Below are 20,573 nucleotides of genomic sequence, written 5' to 3'. Positions count from 1 at the left end.
TATGCGAGCAGCTGCTCACAAGCAGCTCAACTCTTCCCCCCCACACGCACATCTGACAAACACCACAGAGATGACTGTGCCTGCTGCCCTTCAGTACGTGCCCAGAGGCAGACCAGATGTCTTCGCCAACACAGTCCGGACAATGTATTAGCACACCCATGCACTGCCACGTTAGCTGTCATCACTAACTGCCAGGCAGGACAGCTCCAGACCAAACACATACACACACAGCCACGCCACAAACACTACAAACAAAACACACAACACAAGGCGCAAGAACAAGTGACCCCCGGAGGGAAGCCCTATGGCAACAGCAAGTCACAACAGGTGCTCTGCACCAGACCCAAGGAGAGACTCAAATGTCACGACACGCGACTGGAAGACACTGCCAGAACTGGGGTGATGGAGGTCTAAAAAGCCTTCCTTCAAGACAAGAGACCAGAAGGATGGGGACTGAAAACCCCATATGATTCAAAGATCGAAGCCGAAATTCCTTTAAGCGGTATATTCTTTATTGCAGCGCTGGATGCACGGGGGGATCTCTCCACCTATCGTGCATACCCAAAGCAGAAAGCAGTCTTGAATTTATACAATCAATCTATCAATATTCTACCGGCGCCTATACATATTCATTGCCTACCCCCGCCTTCCCTCGCTTCTCATGCTAATTAGCCTTTTGGCACCTTGCGCCTGAGTAGAGCCTCCCAAGAACTGTGGGCAGGGGCCTTTGGGACGTGGGCAGGGGTCTTTGGGAGGAAGACCCCGAGTCTTCCTCACATTGTACTTTTCACCTTTGGTCAGGAATCCGCTGAGTTGGCATGTTTCTTAATCGCAAGAGCTGGCTGTTGCTAATTCTTCCCTTTGTTGTGTCTTTATAATGAATTCCAACGTCCAGTTTTGAGATTTATAGTCCTTACATTTGTTTCTCTGTCCGTCTGCCGCTTCCTTATCGTGAGTTCCGGTGTCTTGTTTCGAGATATACAGTCCTTGTCTGGGGACTGTCCTTGCCTCCCCAATACCTCCTTAATCACATAAGACGACGCTTAGGAAATCAATTCCCAAGCAAGAGCTCCTGATGCGGCCCAGATGACTTCCACAAGAGCGAGGATGGAAACAGATGCGATCTCAAACCGAATATGATGCACGAGACCTGAAACAGAACTGCACTTCAAGCAGCGACTGCAAGACAAGAAGTGCTCGGATCAGAGCCACGATGACAAAACAAGCACTGAGGCCCTTCAGCACCGCTACCAAGTCGCCTGTCTGGTCTGTCCAGTGTAAAAAGCTAGAAGGATATCAAGACCCGAGAAGCACAGAACAGACATTGCAGAAGCAACACTACAGGACAGACGAACAGAAGGAAACTGTCCTGCCTGGCGCACGCACTCACGCTACAAAATAATCCCGCTGCTTCTATTAGCCTGGTGACCCAGCCACAAGCAGCCTGAACGTGACCCAGCCTGAACCACCCTCGCAGCGGCACCAAGTATTTTCAGCCAGCTGGCTCCACGCTGCTCTGGCTCCCAGCTCCCATTAGCCACCCCAGATATGCAGATACCAGGTGCCCCCCAACTTAGCTCTCAGGTTGCTGCATGGTAAATTCCCTCCGCCTCAAGAAATACACAGGCACTGGTCGTCATCTTAGTCAATTGCCAGGCTCATCATCAGCTGCAAAAACAGAGTACCAGCATTCACTAGCATGCCGGTCATGATGCCCACCTTCTCCACAACGCTGACTACTGCTGATGCAACATACAACTATGCTCACCTGTTCCTCTCCAAATCCAAGCTCCAACAGTGCAACCAGTATCATCCACACCACCTGGGAAAACAAAGGGATTAAATGATCGTTGCGTTCACAACACATCACCCAATGGTGTGTTTTTTTTGTTGTTGTTGTTTTTGTTATTGTTGTTTTTTGTGTGTGTGTTTCCTGTATTTATTTATTTTTTAGTCTGCTTTAGCTCAACGGCATGCAGAGTGCAGACAAGAAAACTGGGGTGTTTCTAGAAGCAACAATCCCCACGCTTTTGCTGTAGCTTTGAATATTAAAAGGACAATACGACCCAGCAAGTAACTGGAACTTTCTTACCTGGAATTAGCTCAAACTTTTCTTCACATTGAAAGAAAAATCTAGGAGCAGAACAGATTATACACCAACAAAATTGAGTCCATTTCATCCCCAGAAAAAAAATCACATGCTCTCATCCCCTCCTGTACCTCAGCCGCTTGCCTACCCCACGTGGCACACGCTTCCATCTGTTCTCTTTACCCACTTATAGCACCTCTAAAAGGCAAACTGGAATTTTACTCTATTGGCTGTAGGAAAATAACTGCAGTGACAACCGCGCCCCAAACTGAGCCAGCAGCCCCTACTAAACATCCCTCTACTAAGTGAATTCCAAGCACTTAAAATCCAGAAATCCATAGACTCCAGCCTGCCTAAACAACCCTGCAACGGACAGAAGGAAAAACAAAGCACTGTCCCCAAAAGAGCAGCCCAGGCAGAAGGAGCTCTCTGATGGCATGCCTGGGGCTCATATAGCATTTAGCCCCGCCCAGCACCCAAACCCAATCACCTGGGAAAGGGGAGGGGCAAAGCACATGAAAGTAGGAAGAGAGCAAAAGGAGCAGCTGTGTTTTGTTTTGTTTTCCTTTCCTTTCCTTTCCTTTGTTTTTTAAAATCTGTTTTATCTCAAAAACATTCAGAGAGCAGACAAGAGACCTGTGGTGTTTCTAGAAGCAAAAATCCCCTTTTGCTTTTGCTGCAGCTTTTAATGTTGAACTGATAACGGCACCAAGCAAGTAACTGAAACTTCTTCAACTGGAATTAGTTTAAACACGCTCACCGTCATCTGCAAACACAGAGAACCAGCATTCACTAGCCCTAACCCTAACCCCAACCCTCACCCTAAACTCTAACCCTAGCCCCAGCCCTAGTCCCTAAGCCCAACCCTGGTTCCCGAGAACTTCATTTCCAGGCATGCTCTGGGCGCTCAACATGGCCTCCCGGAGGTCCGGAGGCCCAGAACTACATTGCCCGGCATGCTCCGGGCACCCAACATGGCCTCCCGGAAGTTCGGAGTCCCAGAACTACATCTCCCGGCATGCTCCGGGCAGTCAACACGGCCTACCGGAAGCCTGGTGCCGGAAAACTACACCTACCAGAATTCCCTGGACAGCCAGCACGGCCAATCAGAGGCCGAGTTTTCGAGAACTACATTTAACAGCGCTCACTGTAACCCTAGCCCTTCCCGCCCTTACACAAAAAAGCCTCAAGCCCTATCCCTAAACATCCTCGAAACCCCTACGGACCTAACCCAAACTATTTACCACACTAAACCCCTGAAGTCCTATGCCTAAAACCCCTAACCCAATAAATTAAGACGCTCAAATCCCAAACCCGCAAAATTGAGATGCTCAAATCCCAAACCCCCTTCCAAAAAAGAAAAAGAAAAATCAAGAAAAAAAAAAAAATCAAACAAAACAAAAACAACGAAAGGGGTAGATCTGGTGGCATCTGCCCTGTAACCCTGCAAAAATCACGAGGGACCTAGAACAACAAAGCAAACGCACAAAATAACATTGACATCCTATCCATAAATGTGCTATAACAATTAATCACCTCCAAAGAGCTTCAAGCAATAAATGCACATACTACTAGATCGGTTTCCTCTAAAAGATCGTACCAGACCCTGACCCACCAAAAGAACCCTGCATGTAACTAACAGAAGCATCAACAAAGCACTGACCCCAAAGAGCAGCCCGGGCAGAAGGAGCTCTCTGATGCCGTGCCTGGGGCTCCTATACCATTTGGCCCCGCCCAGCACCCAAACCCAATCACCTGGGAAAGAGGAGGGGGCAAACCACAAGAAAGAGAGCAGGAGCAGCAGCAGCTGTGTTCTTTTATTTATTTATTTATTTGTTTTTTTTTGTGCCTATCCCTAGTTTACAGCATGCAGAGTGCAGACAAAAGAACTGGGGTGTTTCTAGAAGCAAAATTTACCGTATTTATGCCTCAGCTTTGAACATAGAAAGGACAATACAACCAAGAAAGTAAATGAAATATTTTCCACGGGAATTAGCTCAAACGTTAGTGTTAGGTCAGAGGTTGGACTCAATGATCTTGAGGTCTCTTCCAACCTAGAAGATCTGTGATTCTGTGTGATTTACATATGAAGAAAAATCTAGGAGCGTAGGAAATTACACAGCAAAAAAAACAACGACGTAATAAGCAACGCGCATGCACGGCCCCACGGCCGCCTGCAGTACTCGTTTTCCACCAGCAGGAGGCGGCAGAGGGCGCCCCCGGGCCCCACCGCGCATGCGCCCCCCTCGGCCGCCTGCAGTACTCGTTTTCCACCAGCAGGAGGCGGCAGAGGGCGCCCCCGGGCCTCACCGCGCATGCGCCCCCCTCGGCCGCCTGCAGTACTAGTTCTCCACCAGCAGGAGGCGGCAGAGGGCGCCCCCGGGGCCCCACCGCGCATGCGCGCCCCCCGGCCGCCTGCAATACCCGATTAAAACCAGCAGGTGGCGGCAGAGGGCGCCCGCGGGCGTCACCGCGCATGCGCGCCCCTCGGCATCCTGCAGTACCCGATTAAAACCAGCAGGTGGCGGCAGAGGGCGCCCGCGGGCGTCACCGCGCATGCGCGCCCCTCGGCCGCCTGCAGTACCCGATTAAAACCAGCAGGTGGCGGCAGAGGGCGTCCGCGGGCGTCACCGCGCATGCGCGCCCCTCGGCCGCCTGCAGTACCCGACTAAAACCAGCAGGTGGCGGCAGAGGGCGCCCGCGGGCGTCTCCGCGCATGCGCGCCCCCCGGCCGCCTGCAGTACTCGCTTCCCACCAGCAGGTGGCGGTAGAGGGCGCACGCGGGCGTCACCGCGCATGCGCGCCCCCCGGCCGCCTGCAGTACCCCTTTCCCACCAGCAGGTGGCGGCAGAGGGCGCCCGCGGGTGCCAACGCGCATGCGCCTCCCCCGGCCGCCTGCAGTATTCGTTTTCCACCAGCAGGTGGCGGCAGAGGGCGCCACCGGACCCCACGGCGCATGCGCGTCCCCCGGCCGCCTGCAGTACTCGCTTCCCACCAGCAGGTGGCGGCAGAGGGCGCCCCCCGGCTGCCTGCAGTACTCGTTTTCCACCAGCAGGTGGCGGCAGAGGGCGCCCGCGGGAGTCACCGCGCTATGCGCGCCCCTCGGCCGCCTGCAGTACCCGAGTAACAGCAGCAGGTGGCGGCAGAGGGCGCCCGCCGGTGCCACCGCGCATGCGCGCCCCTCGGCCGCCTGCAGTACTCGTTTTCCACCAGCAGGTGGCGGCAGAGGGCGCCCGCGGGAGGCCTTGTCGGGCGGATCACAGCTCGCCTACTGTGCCATTCGGAGCTTGTGGCTGTATTTTTTCCAACGTATTTGCTACCCACACCCTGCGGGGCAGCTTGTCTTACAAAGAATTCTCTCTGTTAATATTCTCTTTAAGGCGGGCACGAAGCATCCACTGCTCTTCTAAGCAAGCAACCTTCCTTCTGTGCTCCCTTCGGGATGCAGGACTATGTGCACTCAGATTTATTCCACTCATTTTTCTTCCCCTTTTCATTGGCACAGTCTCCAAGGACGCCTGGCTTTCTTCTCACAGACTCGCGTCCGTTTCAGTGTAAGGCATCTTTTCCCTCCGCTGCTCTAATCCAAATTCAAATTATCCAGATAAAACAATAGCGAGGTAAGAGAGAACTGTCTGAGTTAAAGTCACCATCTTTCTGTAACTAATTTAGCAGACAGCTGTACCACATCAGAGGAGGAGGTTTAGATGCTAACCAGGTCAGGCACATCACGGTCAAGTGAGCGCCCCCGGAATCACTAAAGAAACTTAAGGAAGAATCTACTAGAAGAAAGCTGTCTCCTCTTACCACCACCTATTTAAAAGATAGTGTAGTACAGGCAGTTCTACGTGCATAAAACCACATACACACAGTATACCTGACCCAAGTAAATTCCCTCTGAGAAGTCCACCATTAAGCAAAAGAGGTGTATTGTGGTGACATACAGCTGCCGTGTAATGATCCTGAAGGGATGAATCGCCCTATGTATTCCAAGGTACTCCTGTGGTTCGTTTGTTTTTTTTTTCAAGTACGTTCCCGCTAAGAAAAGAGTTCAGAATTGTTTATAACGAGTTCGTTCCAAGTGTCACTTTCTCACTTAACGTAGTAATAAAGATACGCTGCTGCTTTTGGATTTTATTTCCTTCTTGAATCTCACTGGTGTAATTCCAATGGTCAAACAACCTCTTCCAGAAAGACCAGCCCACTGCTTCACAGGAGAAGGAAAAGATGTCTCACACACGCTGGCTAGTACTAAAAAGAGTAATAGGAAGAGAAGTTCAGGCCATCAATGTAAGTATGTTTCCCTGCCTCTTCTGCTGGCTGGTCAAGTGGAATCCTCAGGACAGCCCCAGTACCTTGTGAAGAGCTTCTTAACGCCAGCACAACTTCAACCTGTCTTTTAAAAGAAAGCTGTTAAAGGAGCAGGAGACTGTTTTTAAATGAGAACAACCGAAAATAAAATTATCTGAAGAGCCACTTACTACTGGCATATTACCGTTTAAAAGGAAAATATTAATTACGTGCAGGTGCTCCAGTCTTCGTTGCATTTTCTGTGATTCACAACATTACCTTTGAACAAAAGAGTAAGAGGAACGGAAGGGAGGATATTAACTCGGGTAACCAAGGATTTGGTAAGCTGGAACTTGGTGTCTTTAACACTTTAGCCTTGGAGCAAAAATGTACACCCTGTACAGGCTGAGCTGACTGATGAGGCAGGTGCTCCAGGGTACGTGCTACCGGGAGGTAAGTAACAAACACATTCCGCAGCTATTACCAGAAGTGGGGTTTCAGGATATGCAGACTGGTTTCACAAAAAATATTAGCGGTCTGTTGGTGACAGACAATTTGAGGAATTCAGCGCTGCCCATTACAGACTCCTCAGATCAGCACTTAACGAGAATTAATAAAACGGTTTATTTTTTTTTTTTATATATATATATATATATATACACACACATATACACACACACACACACACCTATGTTCAAAAAAATGCATACAGTTAAAATATCAAATTAGTGATCCGGTAACAACACTGTTCAAAACCAATCTCTTTTGTATGAACATTAAAATAAATGCACACTTTTAAAAGCATTTCTTTTTAGTGCTTCCAAAGCACAGCGTGTGCCAAGGCAAGGCCACCTGAAGAATCTCCGTCCTCCTCACAGGATGAAAGAGAACTGAAGTCAGGGACCTGGGAAGCCTCAGGTGCGCTTTCATAATGTCTGCAGATAAAAACAGAAGAGAGTCTGAGGTAGATTGTTTAGTAACCACCAAGTGGTAACAGTCACAGGGCTGTCTTTAGCTTTCATTAACACAACAGCAGTTTCTTTACTCTCGATCTACGCTGAATCTCAAGTTTAAAGGCATGGCTAGCAGTTCTCGGGAACAAGGCCCTCGTCTCTGTGCTGGCAACATGCAATATTACCAGTGCAGGTGTTTCTGGGAGTTTTGGTTGGTTGGTTGGTTTTTTATTGGGGGGGGGGGGGGGGGACACAACAGATGGGATCTCTCCACAATGCAGACACTGTGTGCATTTGACAGTGCCCCATTTTAGTGCGATCCACTGCCTATTGCACGTAAAACGGCTAATGACAGTATTCAAGTGAGTAAATTCTCACCACCTGCAGGAGGGGCAGCAATGGTTATTTTTTTCAGCCTGTTGAGCAAAGAGCACCCTCCACAGGAAAAAAGCCACACCTTTCATAGCACGTCCTTAAGGTTACAGCCCAGCTTCTGCCGATAGAGGTTCGTAAAGTTAAAGCTCTGCTGCTTCTTCTCGGACTCTGACAGTAAGATCACTTGACCGCCAGGATGGCGAGGGCAACAGCTACGTCCTCTTCCACTCTTCTGCGGCACAGCAAACTCATTCCCGGTCCGTATTCCTCTGGCTGGTACACTATTATCTACCGTTCACCTGATTAACTCTGTTGGGTAGGCTGTTGAACTCTAGCTCCTCTAGCGTTCTCTCTAAGTGCTGTATTAAGACACGATTTTTAAACCTAGGGAAGTAATTTCATTTCTTCTTCCAAAAACAGCAGTTAAATAACTCAGTATTATTTGGCCACGACAAACAGTATTAGCGGAGGCTCTCTGTTTCCAGCATGGAAGAGCTTCCCTCATTTCTGACATCAGAATGGCAAATTTAATTTGATACAGCCATCTTTCCCCAACCCACGCAAATTCTGGGTCTTTCTTCCATAACCACCCGTATCTTTCTATTTCACACTTCAGCTCTAGGTAACGACCATTTACTTCAGAAAATACAACGGCAGTTTGACCGCTGAAACTGTAATAATTTAGGTATGTCAAAACAAAACACTTGTTTTGGAAAAGACTGAGATTTGCTATCATGAACAACGTTAGCGTTTAACTCCGAATCATTCGTATCTATACAAACCTTGCTCCTTCCCTTATAGCAAATTCAATGAAATACTTCTGAGTTTCCATCCGTCCTTGTACGTACCTCCTCAAGAAGAGAGAAGATTTTTTTCACGATCTTAAAGAAGAGATCCAAACAGATATTAGAAACAGATCTTGTAAATGCATTTTCAGTAAATCTCAACAGCCAAAGGAAAAACAACAAAGCCTAGAGTTTCCCATTTCTGCATACAGTAATGCACGTAAGAAAAAAAAAGCCAGCATACCAATAATTTGAAGTGATATCGATTAGCTGATATTCAAATGTAACGCTGAATTTTGTTCTCTTAAAAGAGCAGTATCTAGAAACACCTGCCCTTGGAAAATGCAGACTAGGTTTAATCAGCAGAGAAGCCTTGTATCTCCACGAACACGCTGCCATGATCAGCAGTTAATAGAAACAAAGGGATACCGAGCCATGTTTCAACCTAGAGCTGTCATTTTTGAAAGCAGAGGTTTAAGATAACTACTCTTTACAAGATGACCGATCTATGTGGAGCATGAGCACGATTGTCTCGTATAAAGTTTAACAAAAAAAAAAAAAAAAGTAGCGCAAAAGAATGAACCGGACACCTTAGATGTGAAACAACAGTATTTTTTCATTGGTTTCTGTGCTTTCTTCTCTGAACCAACTATGAAAACACGAATGGTGCTGTGACTAAGCCTGCTTAAGAGTGCTGCAGTAAGGACGGTGAGGATATAAAGTTGGACTGTGAATACATGTACTTACTTTCTTGTTCTTCCACTACTTGTACACGAGTAATCAAAAATCATTCCAAATCTGAGGGTTTATTTTCAAAATAGATCCTCATTTCAAGAAAAAGTCTTCTGTACCCCTAGCCTATTTTTAATACACTAATAAAGAACTTACTTCTTCCACGTTTGCAAACCTCTTTCACCACTCTGATTTTAATACCAGCATCGCTTCCCTCCAACATTGTAGGTGTTATTTTAAATCAATTTGGCACAGATTCAGAAGTAGACTCCATCACTCGTTTTTGGTCATCTCCAGCCACGCTGTAATTTAGAGGCCCTCGAACAAGTGCATTGGTACCAGGTTTACGATCCAAGCCATCTTTGCATCATTTAAGCAATTGAACTCATCATGTAGAGAGTCTAAGTCACCAGGTGACATTTCATCCTCTCCCTTAACAGCTGGAACCGAAGAAGCCATTTGCACAGACAAGCCATCAATTTGCTCTTCCAGCAACTGACAGTTTTCTGCTTTCTTCTCTCCATTACCATCTTGGACAGTACTGATACCAGTGTCTGAAAATTAAGAAGGAGCTTAGTAGTGCATATAACTGCAGGATCAAAAAACACAGAAGGACATTATTCTGCATCCCTTCTTGTTGAAAGTACTGTGGAGAGAGTTACTCAGCACTGTCAGATCACTTCAGTAGTTTTATTCACCCTTTGACGCAACCACAGGAATACCTCCTTTTGGGCTGCAACCGTCTCATACGACTGTCGTGAAGTTATTTGCTGTATTCCCGTTTCAGTGACTAAAGCAAACTAAAGTTTCCCCTCCTTCCCCCAGTTCCAGCAAATTTTTCTTTCGACTCTGCTGCAACAGGTGGGTAAATTACTATTTGTGAGAAATTTAAATTTTTTTTTTTTTTTTTTACACACTTTCCTTCCCCACTTCTCCCTTCCCCACTATAGAATACACAAATGAGAATTAAAAGCTGAAATGAAATCCTTGCTACCGCCAAACCATCGTGGTGAAAGGTTTCAGCACTTTTTAGAAACAGTTCCAAATTATTGCTCATTCAGGACTTCGTTACCTATAGCAACAGCCTGTTTGTCTAAGCCGACCAAAGAAATTCAGTCCCAATTAACTCTAAAACTTACGTGTCCTTTTGAATTAACACAGAAAGCACGGAGACCTTTTTTTTTTTTTCCCTGCACACTATGTCCATTTATGACCACACAAGTTCCTGTACTACAACAACTCCAACACACCTTTATTTGTTGGCATGCCTTTGAGGTTCAGATATGGTGACGGAGATCCAGCAGCACAGGGTGGCCCTTTCCCACCAACATGGTTTGTCACAACAGTGACTGTGGCCGTCGCAATAGCGGCGACGTGCTACGCCTTCTCTCTTTAGTGATGCTGGAGTATTGGGCTCTCCAGGACGCTTGATCTTATTCTGAGGCCCAGCAACAAATTTATCTGCTTCATCTATCATCGTACCCTGAAAAGACTTTTTTTTTTTTTTTTTTAATATAAGTAAAAAACAATTGCTTCGTCAATTCACTACCAGAGTATTTGCCTCCGTGTTACAATTCAGTTACTTTTCAAATAATGATACAGCAGATAGCAAGACTTCTCCTACCTTCTCATCCTGTTTGAACAGACTGCCAAGTGTATGAAGAAGCCTTTTTGGTTGATCTGGATCAATCTCCCGAAGGGGTGAAGGCATCATTTTCAACTACTCCTGATGATTTCCCCTTTGAGCAACAGGAACGCCGTGAAGGCAGTCTGCAGCAGAACAAGGTATCTAAATTTAGTCTACCTTAAGACTAAGGAAATACAAGCCTCGCATGCTTCCATTTCCAGCGTTAGCATTTAAGATCTAGAAATCACTATTTCCTCCCTCTACAAAACAAAGGAAAAGCAAAAGGCAAATAAAGCCCCTCTTTCCTTTCACCATCACTATAAGAACATCTACTGCATCCTGTTGCACAGGAAAGCTCACCCATGAAACTGAATTTTCAAATTCCAAACACGCACAACATGTTTTGTGACAGAAGGCAGAAATTTCATTCTTCTCCTTCGGAATCTAGGGAAGAACGACTGACCCAAGAAACGATGCAAAGTCTACTTCCTCTCCCACACCGAGGACAGAAACACTACTTAGGTGAATTAAATAGCTGTACCAGAATATTAATAAATAATTGTGTCCATTTACCTTCATCCTGCCCCACGATATCCCTGTGTGTTTTCAGAAGATTGGTTCTCATTCCGGTTAGCTGATCTAGAAGACTGTGACAAGACATATCATATGCATTTCTGAATGCCCGTGGCTTCAAATCCTAGTTTTATAATAAAACAAGTAACTTTCAGTTAACCCGCGAGTTCTCACGCACAAAGAAATTGCTCTGTGGGCTGTACTACCGTTAACTACTAAAAAACAAAACAAAACAAAAAAAATTCCAAAACAACTTCAGACATTCTGAACGTATTCTGAAACAACTTTCTTTCCATCTCTCCGGAAAGAGCTTTCCTCCTATCTGTGACAAAGGAAAAAAAAAAAAGTTGTGATCGCGGGAGTCGTTACACAAAGCCACACTCTGTGAATTCACTACTACAGTTAAGATCATTTTTAGTCAAAAATACCTCGGCAGCAATGCTATCACTGCAAACATAGCGTTGCCAAAAAAAAAAAAAAAAAGAAATTCAACTCAAGATATAGGAGAGGGCGAGCTAAAAGCACAAATAACATGACCGATGGAGGCTGCAACAACCACCTGGTAGATGGTTGTCCACAGCCCTCGGATTGCACGGTCGTCTTTCCTGACAAACGAATACTGAAAAAGAAATACTGAATACTTTTCAGAATACTGAAAAGAACAGAAAAGATACACCGTGTGTCCGCAAAAGCCTTCGGGGAGACTACTGAAAGGAAAACCAAACCAAAAAACTAGGAACAGCAAGTGGCGTATACGTCAGTTTTGTTAACAGAGCACCACTAATGTACCAGGAATTTCCACATTCTTCGCCCCTCCTCTACCTTGAAAATGTCACCCAATTCTGTCAGTGTCTTCACCATCAGCATTTATTTATTTATTTCGTTTTTCACGTGGACATCCGAGGAAAACATTGAGTACCCTGTCATCGAGGAAGAAGAGGAGAGGGGGGAAAAAAAAAAAAAAAAAAAAAAAAGAGAGATGAGGGGGGAAGAAGCACTGCCATTCCTTTCCTCGGTAATGCGAGCAAAAAGCTCAGGCGCTCAGCAACAACGTGCTTTGAAAGATAAAACACAGAAGAAACTGCACGTTATTTAGTCTCAGCTACAGAGTCACGTGTATTTGTACCTGCTCATTTATTCATCTGCCAGTGTATTTTAGTACAAACGCTACAGAACATAGAAACCGCAAGGTTACTACTACCTTTTGTGACCGACGCGATCTTTGGCAGGAACAGCTATCGAAAAAGAACCAACAAAATCCCCTTCGTCGACAGCCATCCGAACCTTTATCGTCTAACAGCAGTCCTACAAACATCCCCTGGGATGCTCAACTCCTGAAACTTTCTGTTCAACTTGAGGCAGAACAAGCCCTTACCCTGGGCACCTTCACCCAGCTCTCCACTGCTAGCAGAGTAGCACCCTGATACTGTCCAGGACGCGCTGCAGCAGCCTACTCGCTTACGCGTATTTACTGCAGCCTGGTTCGAGACGCGCACAGAGGGACCCACGAAAAATCCACCCTTTCCTTCAGAGAAGTAAATACATACGTACATACGGACGACACGGTAAGGAAGAAAAGCTGAACACACAGCATGCGGTCCTTTACCGTGGGGCAGATCCAGCATCAGCACAAGGAGCTTTGGGGCACGTGAGCGATCATCTACACCGGCCATCGCGACAAGCCAAACTCACGCACACGAGCCTCGACCTAAAAACACAGAACACATTAAGTTCCTTTATAGCTTATGGAAGTAACAACCAGCATCTTAGATGCAGTTGGATAGTTGGATTGCATCAGCTTAGGGACTGCCTCCTTCAAAACGCACAGGGGGGTGGGGAAACCAGTCTTGGAAACCTGTTGCCTAACAGGAAGGAGACTGTTGTCTTCTCCTCCATAGGTGACGTTCTTCCAAGCATCGTCCTGCTCCTGGATTTTACCAGCCGCGACGGGATGGTCCTACCGGCGTGAGTCGGGAACGCTTCCCACGGGGTTTCTGTGACACTGAAGTAAGTTTTCCGCAGGTACAAGTAACGCAGCACGAGACGGCAAGGAAGCTAAGGCACCGTCTGCAGCACAGCACGTGTGCGATATTGGGCCTGAGGGGACCAGTCAAAGCCTGCAGTAATCGCTGAACAGGTGGGCAAGCAGGGAGCCCTACGGGAAACAAAGCTCACGTTCTGCAAAGCTCTTTTCCCGTCAAGAAGACGGCCTTTTCTATTCAGCGCATTTACTGAACTTTAGGCTACTTCCCATTCGCTTTGGCAAGTTAGCCTTTGCGTAAGCCAAGAGGTTTTAAACTGCCAAGCACCACTGATGGTTCTTGTTCTCCAACAACAGGGAATTTCAATCAGGGCACTCGTTAACAGGAAAGCCTGGCTCTGTTTCACACAAATCACGTACCTAAACCACGGAGACAGGAGTCTGCAGGACGAACTCTTTAAAAGGTGAACTTAAAGAGAAGGATACTACTCATTTTTCCACAACTTCTGCAAGGACTGCGGCAAAAAAAGGCTGAACCAGGGACGTCTCTATCATCATCCCCTCTAGAATTCAGCAACTCCATACAGTTATGGGGCAAATACCACAGCTGCAGCGCAAGACAAACAAAGACCTCGAAGGTCACGTTTCTGCCTGCGTACCGAGTTCCGCTGGGAAGACCCCCCACCTCTGGAAAGACCCCCAGCCGCTCAACTCCCAAGCAACGTTGCCACGGCCAGTGCTTACGCAGAGTTTTGCTCTCTCTCGCTGCTCAGTACAGGCCCAAGGCCTCCTTTATTGCACACAGTTCAAGCAAAACTCTTGGGACATAACCAAGAGACAGACAGACAGACAGACAGAAATTGCCTCTCACGTCTGTCCTCACTGACCGCAACCAGCGTCCTGGAAAGCCCCGCAAGCACCGGTCTATTCCTAGGACAACTCCGAAAGCTGAGGCGGGACAAAGTTTAGCCTCTCGTACCAAAGACTGAGCAACAGACAGAGCCTGACAGGCCAGTTCATTCTAGGTCTAAGAGGCTACTACGACTCGGCAGGCACTACGTGCCTTCCTTCCCTTTGCGCTTCCCAGCGCCGAGCAGCTCGCGCTTCCGCAAATTCAACGAAGCCTTGGAGCCGGGGCTGCAGGAAGCTTACGAGCACGCCTTGATTCCACCCCGAGGTCGCTGCGACTTACCTGGGCAGTCGGGACGGACGGGCTGCTCTCTCTCCTGAGAACCCTGCGACCGCAGCACGCCAGCTGCGGCTTTCCTCGCTTTACCCGGTGCGCCACCTTCGCTCGGCAACAAACCCCGCAGGGGTCCTAGCGGCGGGGAGCTGCTTCTGCCCCGGTGAACCGCAGCACAAGGAGAGAGCCGGCTGTCAGGACGCAGGGAGAGGAAAGCCTCCGGGGCGCGGCGCGGCGCAGCCCAACGATCAAGCGCAGCGAGGACCCGCGCCCGGCCTCAACACCCCCCGCCCCTCCCGGCCCGACGCTCCGAGGAGGCACCCCCGGAGGCTCTCGCTCGCCTCACCGCCGGCAACCGCGCTCGCCGCCAGCGGCAACCTGCGCCTCCCGGCGCGCACGGCCCGGCCCCGGCCCGGCCCCGGCCCGGCCGCGCAGCCCGGAGCCCACGTGGCCGCCCGGCAGCGCAGAACTACAGCTCCCAGCATGCCTCGGGACGGAGCACTCCAGCCAATCCAGAGGGGCGTCGGCCACGCGCACGCAACGGCACCTCCTCCTGCTGCCCTCTCTGCCCCCCCCCGCCGCCGCAGCCGCCCCCCTCTCCCCTGTCCCCTCTCCCCCAGCCCCCCGAAGCCGCCCCAGCTCCTCTCGTGCTCCGAGCATCTCCAGCATTTCAGGAACTGGAACCCTGGAACCGCTGACGTCTGGCACGTGTCAGAAACGTGGCAGGAGACGTACTCTGCTGTCGCAAGGCACTTGCAAAGCCGGCCCGACAGCTGAAGCAGACTCACACAGTCCACCGAGCAACTCGGGGCCCCCACTGCTGTCCACTCACCCTCATGCTTCGTTCAAGCTTCCGTGCCTACGCCCTGAGCTACAAGAAACAAAGAGAGAAGGTCACATCCACAATGGATACGCAAACAGTGCGGCACATGCAGAGGACTCAAACACAGAGACCAGAGCCAGACAAATAAAACAAACAAACAAACAAACAAACAAACTGAAGTCCACAAATGCCACAAGGCCATGAATGCATAGCAGCCCCGGCAGGGGTAATGGCAGACATACCCTTTGCAGATGAAAAAGGTGACCCTGCTCAGTCTCTTGGTAATACTGCACCAACACGGTCAAGCCTCTTGTAGCATGTCATCAAGCTGGTTTTAGTCCTCTGGAGAGTTACACAAGTGGGTTGATTCATCTAGAGATTAAAATACAGATCAAACACAGGAGCGTATCCCACCATCCCAAAAAAAAAGTGAGCCAGCAACCTCTGCTACATATCCCTCTATGAAGTGAATTCCAAGCCCTTAGAATTCCAGAAATCCATAGACTCCAGCCTGCCTAGAGAACCCGGCAACTGACTGAAGGAAAAACAAAGCACTTACCCCCAAAGAGCAGCCCAGGCAGAAGGAGCTCTCTGACGGCATACTTGGGGCTCATATACCTTTTGGTCCCACCCAGCACCCAAACCCAATCACCTGGGAAAGGGGAGGGGCAAAGCACATGAAAGTAGAAAGAGGAGGAGCAGCAGCTGTGGTTTATTTACTTATTTATAAGGCTTAGCTCAACAGCATGCAGAGGGCAGACAGGAGAACTGGGGTGTTTCTAGAAGCAACAATCCCCATGCTTTCGCTGCAGCTTTGAATATTGAAAGGACAACACAACCAAGCAAGTAACTGAAGCTTTTTCAGCTCGAATTAGCTCAAACTTTTATTTACGCAGAAAGAAAAATCTAGGAGCAGAACAGATTATACGCCAACAAAATCAATTCCGTTCCACTCGCAGCAAAAATCACTTCCTTCAGCAGGCTATCTGAGAACCAAAAGGCTATGCTGATGGGTCAAAACACACTACAGGACACTGGGGCCGGGCCCTCCGCTGCACCCACTTAAAACCCATCCCTACACTCACCAAGGTGCAACCCCAACCCGAACACAGACGCAGCATTTCAGCCTCAACACAGTTTCCAGAACTGCTGGAAAGCAAGCTTCATCCTCAGCGAGGCGTGCTCAGGCTGCACAGGAGGGGGCTTCGGGCACCTCTTTGCCTACCGAAGAAGACCGCCATCAGCACCTGCTTTGTTCCGATCCTAAAGGCTAACATCACAGCCCACGTCGCCTGGGACACCCGATAAACAGAAGAGAAAGCAGCCATACCGTTTTCAAGCCGTCCCTGCACGTGTCGCTCCTCGATGATCTGCAACCTCCTCTCAAATCCTCAACCGCTTCTGTGGAGAGCCTGCCATGGCACCTGCAAAGCAAGACCCTTCGCAGTCACCTCGTGCTACTTGGCAGTTCTGCTCCAATCCAGCTCACAAACAGCCCGCCCTTCCCGTGCTGCTCTTCAGAGTGCAGCTTGGCCCCTCTGAGCCTGTGCGACACACCTGTGAAACAAAAAGAAAAGCATAGGCTGAAGCAGCATCCAAAGCCACAGCACAGCTGGGACAGTTACTCTCATCTGCTCCCTAACCTCTGCTCCCTCACCTGCCCTCGAGGCAGATGCTTCCATCTGCTCTCTTAGGCCAGCTACAACACCCCTGAAATATCAACAGGATTTTTACTGTACTTTGTGCAGTTAAGTAACTGCAGTGACAACTGCACCCCTAAAGTACCTGCTACATCTGTTCATCGCTCACCTTGCCAAAAGCAGCTCCGGTCAAGTCCCGCGTTGTACACTGTGTTTCAGCTTTAACAAATGAAAACGGTCACAAGATAATCATTCAGCTGCCAGCATTAGCACCCATCCCTCAACAACACAAAGGGACCCCGTTTACAATATTATCATTTCAAAACAGCAGCCCCCATACCTCAGCACACCTCAGAAGTAGACCAAGCCAGTCACCGAGCTGCCTACGGAGCGCTGAACAGTTCCGGAAGGAGCTCTTTCCTGTGACAGGTTCCTCCAAAGGTTTACGCTCTACTGGGGACAGGAGAGAAATAAAAATAAAAGTTTCAAAAACCCCTTATCTGTAAGCTTTCAAGATTCCACAGACCTCCTCCTCAAGCACACCGTTCAAGCACTATGCGAGCAGCTGCTCACAAGCAGCTCAACTCTTCCCCCCCACACGCACATCTGACAAACACCACAGAGATGACTGTGCCTGCTGCCCTTCAGTACGTGCCCAGAGGCAGACCAGATGTCTTCGCCAACACAGTCCGGACAATGTATTAGCACACCCATGCACTGCCACGTTAGCTGTCATCACTAACTGCCAGGCAGGACAGCTCCAGACCAAACACATACACACACAGCCACGCCACAAACACTACAAACAAAACACACAACACAAGGCGCAAGAACAAGTGACCCCCGGAGGGAAGCCCTATGGCAACAGCAAGTCACAACAGGTGCTCTGCACCAGACCCAAGGAGAGACTCAAATGTCACGACACGCGACTGGAAGACACTGCCAGAACTGGGGTGATGGAGGTCTAAAAAGCCTTCCTTCAAGACAAGAGACCAGAAGGATGGGGACTGAAAACCCCATATGATTCAAAGATCGAAGCCGAAATTCCTTTAAGCGGTATATTCTTTATTGCAGCGCTGGATGCACGGGGGGATCTCTCCACCTATCGTGCATACCCAAAGCAGAAAGCAGTCTTGAATTTATACAATCAATCTATCAATATTCTACCGGCGCCTATACATATTCATTGCCTACCCCCGCCTTCCCTCGCTTCTCATGCTAATTAGCCTTTTGGCACCTTGCGCCTGAGTAGAGCCTCCCAAGAACTGTGGGCAGGGGCCTTTGGGACGTGGGCAGGGGTCTTTGGGAGGAAGACCCCGAGTCTTCCTCACATTGTACTTTTCACCTTTGGTCAGGAATCCGCTGAGTTGGCATGTTTCTTAATCGCAAGAGCTGGCTGTTGCTAATTCTTCCCTTTGTTGTGTCTTTATAATGAATTCCAACGTCCAGTTTTGAGATTTATAGTCCTTACATTTGTTTCTCTGTCCGTCTGCCGCTTCCTTATCGTGAGTTCCGGTGTCTTGTTTCGAGATATACAGTCCTTGTCTGGGGACTGTCCTTGCCTCCCCAATACCTCCTTAATCACATAAGACGACGCTTAGGAAATCAATTCCCAAGCAAGAGCTCCTGATGCGGCCCAGATGACTTCCACAAGAGCGAGGATGGAAACAGATGCGATCTCAAACCGAATATGATGCACGAGACCTGAAACAGAACTGCACTTCAAGCAGCGACTGCAAGACAAGAAGTGCTCGGATCAGAGCCACGATGACAAAACAAGCACTGAGGCCCTTCAGCACCGCTACCAAGTCGCCTGTCTGGTCTGTCCAGTGTAAAAAGCTAGAAGGATATCAAGACCCGAGAAGCACAGAACAGACATTGCAGAAGCAACACTACAGGACAGACGAACAGAAGGAAACTGTCCTGCCTGGCGCACGCACTCACGCTACAAAATAATCCCGCTGCTTCTATTAGCCTGGTGACCCAGCCACAAGCAGCCTGAACGTGACCCAGCCTGAACCACCCTCGCAGCGGCACCAAGTATTTTCAGCCAGCTGGCTCCACGCTGCTCTGGCTCCCAGCTCCCATTAGCCACCCCAGATATGCAGATACCAGGTGCCCCCCAACTTAGCTCTCAGGTTGCTGCATGGTAAATTCCCTCCGCCTCAAGAAATACACAGGCACTGGTCGTCATCTTAGTCAATTGCCAGGCTCATCATCAGCTGCAAAAACAGAGTACCAGCATTCACTAGCATGCCGGTCATGATGCCCACCTTCTCCACAACGCTGACTACTGCTGATGCAACATACAACTATGCTCACCTGTTCCTCTCCAAATCCAAGCTCCAACAGTGCAACCAGTATCATCCACACCACCTGGGAAAACAAAGGGATTAAATGATCGTTGCGTTCACAACACATCACCCAATGGTGTGTTTTTTTTGTTGTTGTTGTTTTTGTTATTGTTGTTTTTTGTGTGTGTGTTTCCTGTATTTATTTATTTTTTAGTCTGCTTTAGCTCAACGGCATGCAGAGTGCAGACAAGAAAACTGGGGTGTTTCTAGAAGCAACAATCCCCACGCTTTTGCTGTAGCTTTGAATATTAAAAGGACAATACGACCCAGCAAGTAACTGGAACTTTCTTACCTGGAATTAGCTCAAACTTTTCTTCACATTGAAAGAAAAATCTAGGAGCAGAACAGATTATACACCAACAAAATTGAGTCCATTTCATCCCCAGAAAAAAAATCACATGCTCTCATCCCCTCCTGTACCTCAGCCGCTTGCCTACCCCACGTGGCACACGCTTCCATCTGTTCTCTTTACCCACTTATAGCACCTCTAAAAGGCAAACTGGAATTTTACTCTATTGGCTGTAGGAAAATAACTGCAGTGACAACCGCGCCCCAAACTGAGCCAGCAGCCCCTACTAAACATCCCTCTACTAAGTGAATTCCAAGCACTTAAAATCCAGAAATCCATAGACTCCAGCCTGCCTAAACAACCCTGCAACGGACAGAAGGAAAAACAAAGCACTGTCCCCAAAAGAGCAGCCCAGGCAGAAGGAGCTCTCTGATGGCATGCCTGGGGCTCATATAGCATTTAGCCCCGCCCAGCACCCAAACCCAATCACCTGGGAAAGGGGAGGGGCAAAGCACATGAAAGTAGGAAGAGAGCAAAAGGAGCAGCTGTGTTTTGTTTTGTTTTCCTTTCCTTTCCTTTGTTTTTTAAAATCTGTTTTATCTCAAAAACATTCAGAGAGCAGACAAGAGACCTGTGGTGTTTCTAGAAGCAAAAATCCCCTTTTGCTTTTGCTGCAGCTTTTAATGTTGAACTGATAACGGCACCAAGCAAGTAACTGAAACTTCTTCAACTGGAATTAGTTTAAACACGCTCACCGTCATCTGCAAACACAGAGAACCAGCATTCACTAGCCCTAACCCTAACCCCAACCCTCACCCTAAACTCTAACCCTAGCCCCAGCCCTAGTCCCTAAGCCCAACCCTGGTTCCCGAGAACTTC

At 48.5% G+C, this 20,573-nt stretch overlaps 3 long non-coding RNA genes across 6 annotated transcripts; all 3 read right to left on the bottom strand.

The window, feature by feature from the left end:
* Positions 1-490: 490 nt before the first annotated feature.
* Positions 491-2,554, bottom strand: LOC311437916. Its single transcript, XR_014693824.1, has 3 exons — positions 2,093-2,554; positions 1,769-1,822; positions 491-1,668 (listed from the first exon to the last, which is right to left on the bottom strand). It is a non-coding gene; the product is annotated as an uncharacterized lncRNA (long non-coding RNA).
* Positions 2,555-6,984: 4,430 nt separating this feature from the next.
* On the bottom strand, positions 6,985-14,927 carry LOC311437914. Of its 4 annotated transcripts, none has more exons than XR_014693818.1 (6): positions 14,598-14,927; positions 13,031-13,132; positions 11,425-11,498; positions 10,849-10,994; positions 8,490-9,778; positions 6,985-8,066 (listed from the first exon to the last, which is right to left on the bottom strand). It is a non-coding gene; the product is annotated as an uncharacterized lncRNA (long non-coding RNA). The 4 variants fall into 4 exon arrangements; XR_014693820.1 differs by lacking the exons at positions 13,031-13,132; positions 14,598-14,927 and adding an exon at positions 12,247-12,337 and having other exon boundaries at positions 8,490-8,588; positions 9,381-9,778; XR_014693819.1 differs by lacking the exon at positions 13,031-13,132 and having other exon boundaries at positions 14,598-14,874.
* Positions 14,928-18,095: 3,168 nt separating this feature from the next.
* LOC311437913 lies at positions 18,096-20,165 on the bottom strand. The gene is made up of 3 exons (XR_014693817.1): positions 19,698-20,165; positions 19,374-19,427; positions 18,096-19,273 (listed from the first exon to the last, which is right to left on the bottom strand). It is a non-coding gene; the product is annotated as an uncharacterized lncRNA (long non-coding RNA).
* Between the last annotated feature and the right edge of the window lie 408 nt (positions 20,166-20,573).

This window comes from Aythya ferina (genome assembly GCF_964211825.1).
Source record: "Aythya ferina genome assembly, chromosome: 5".
In the NCBI taxonomy this organism is placed as follows: Eukaryota; Metazoa; Chordata; class Aves; order Anseriformes; family Anatidae; genus Aythya; species Aythya ferina.
Note: the sequence above shows the minus strand (reverse complement) of the source record. Positions and strands in the feature narration are given on the sequence as shown.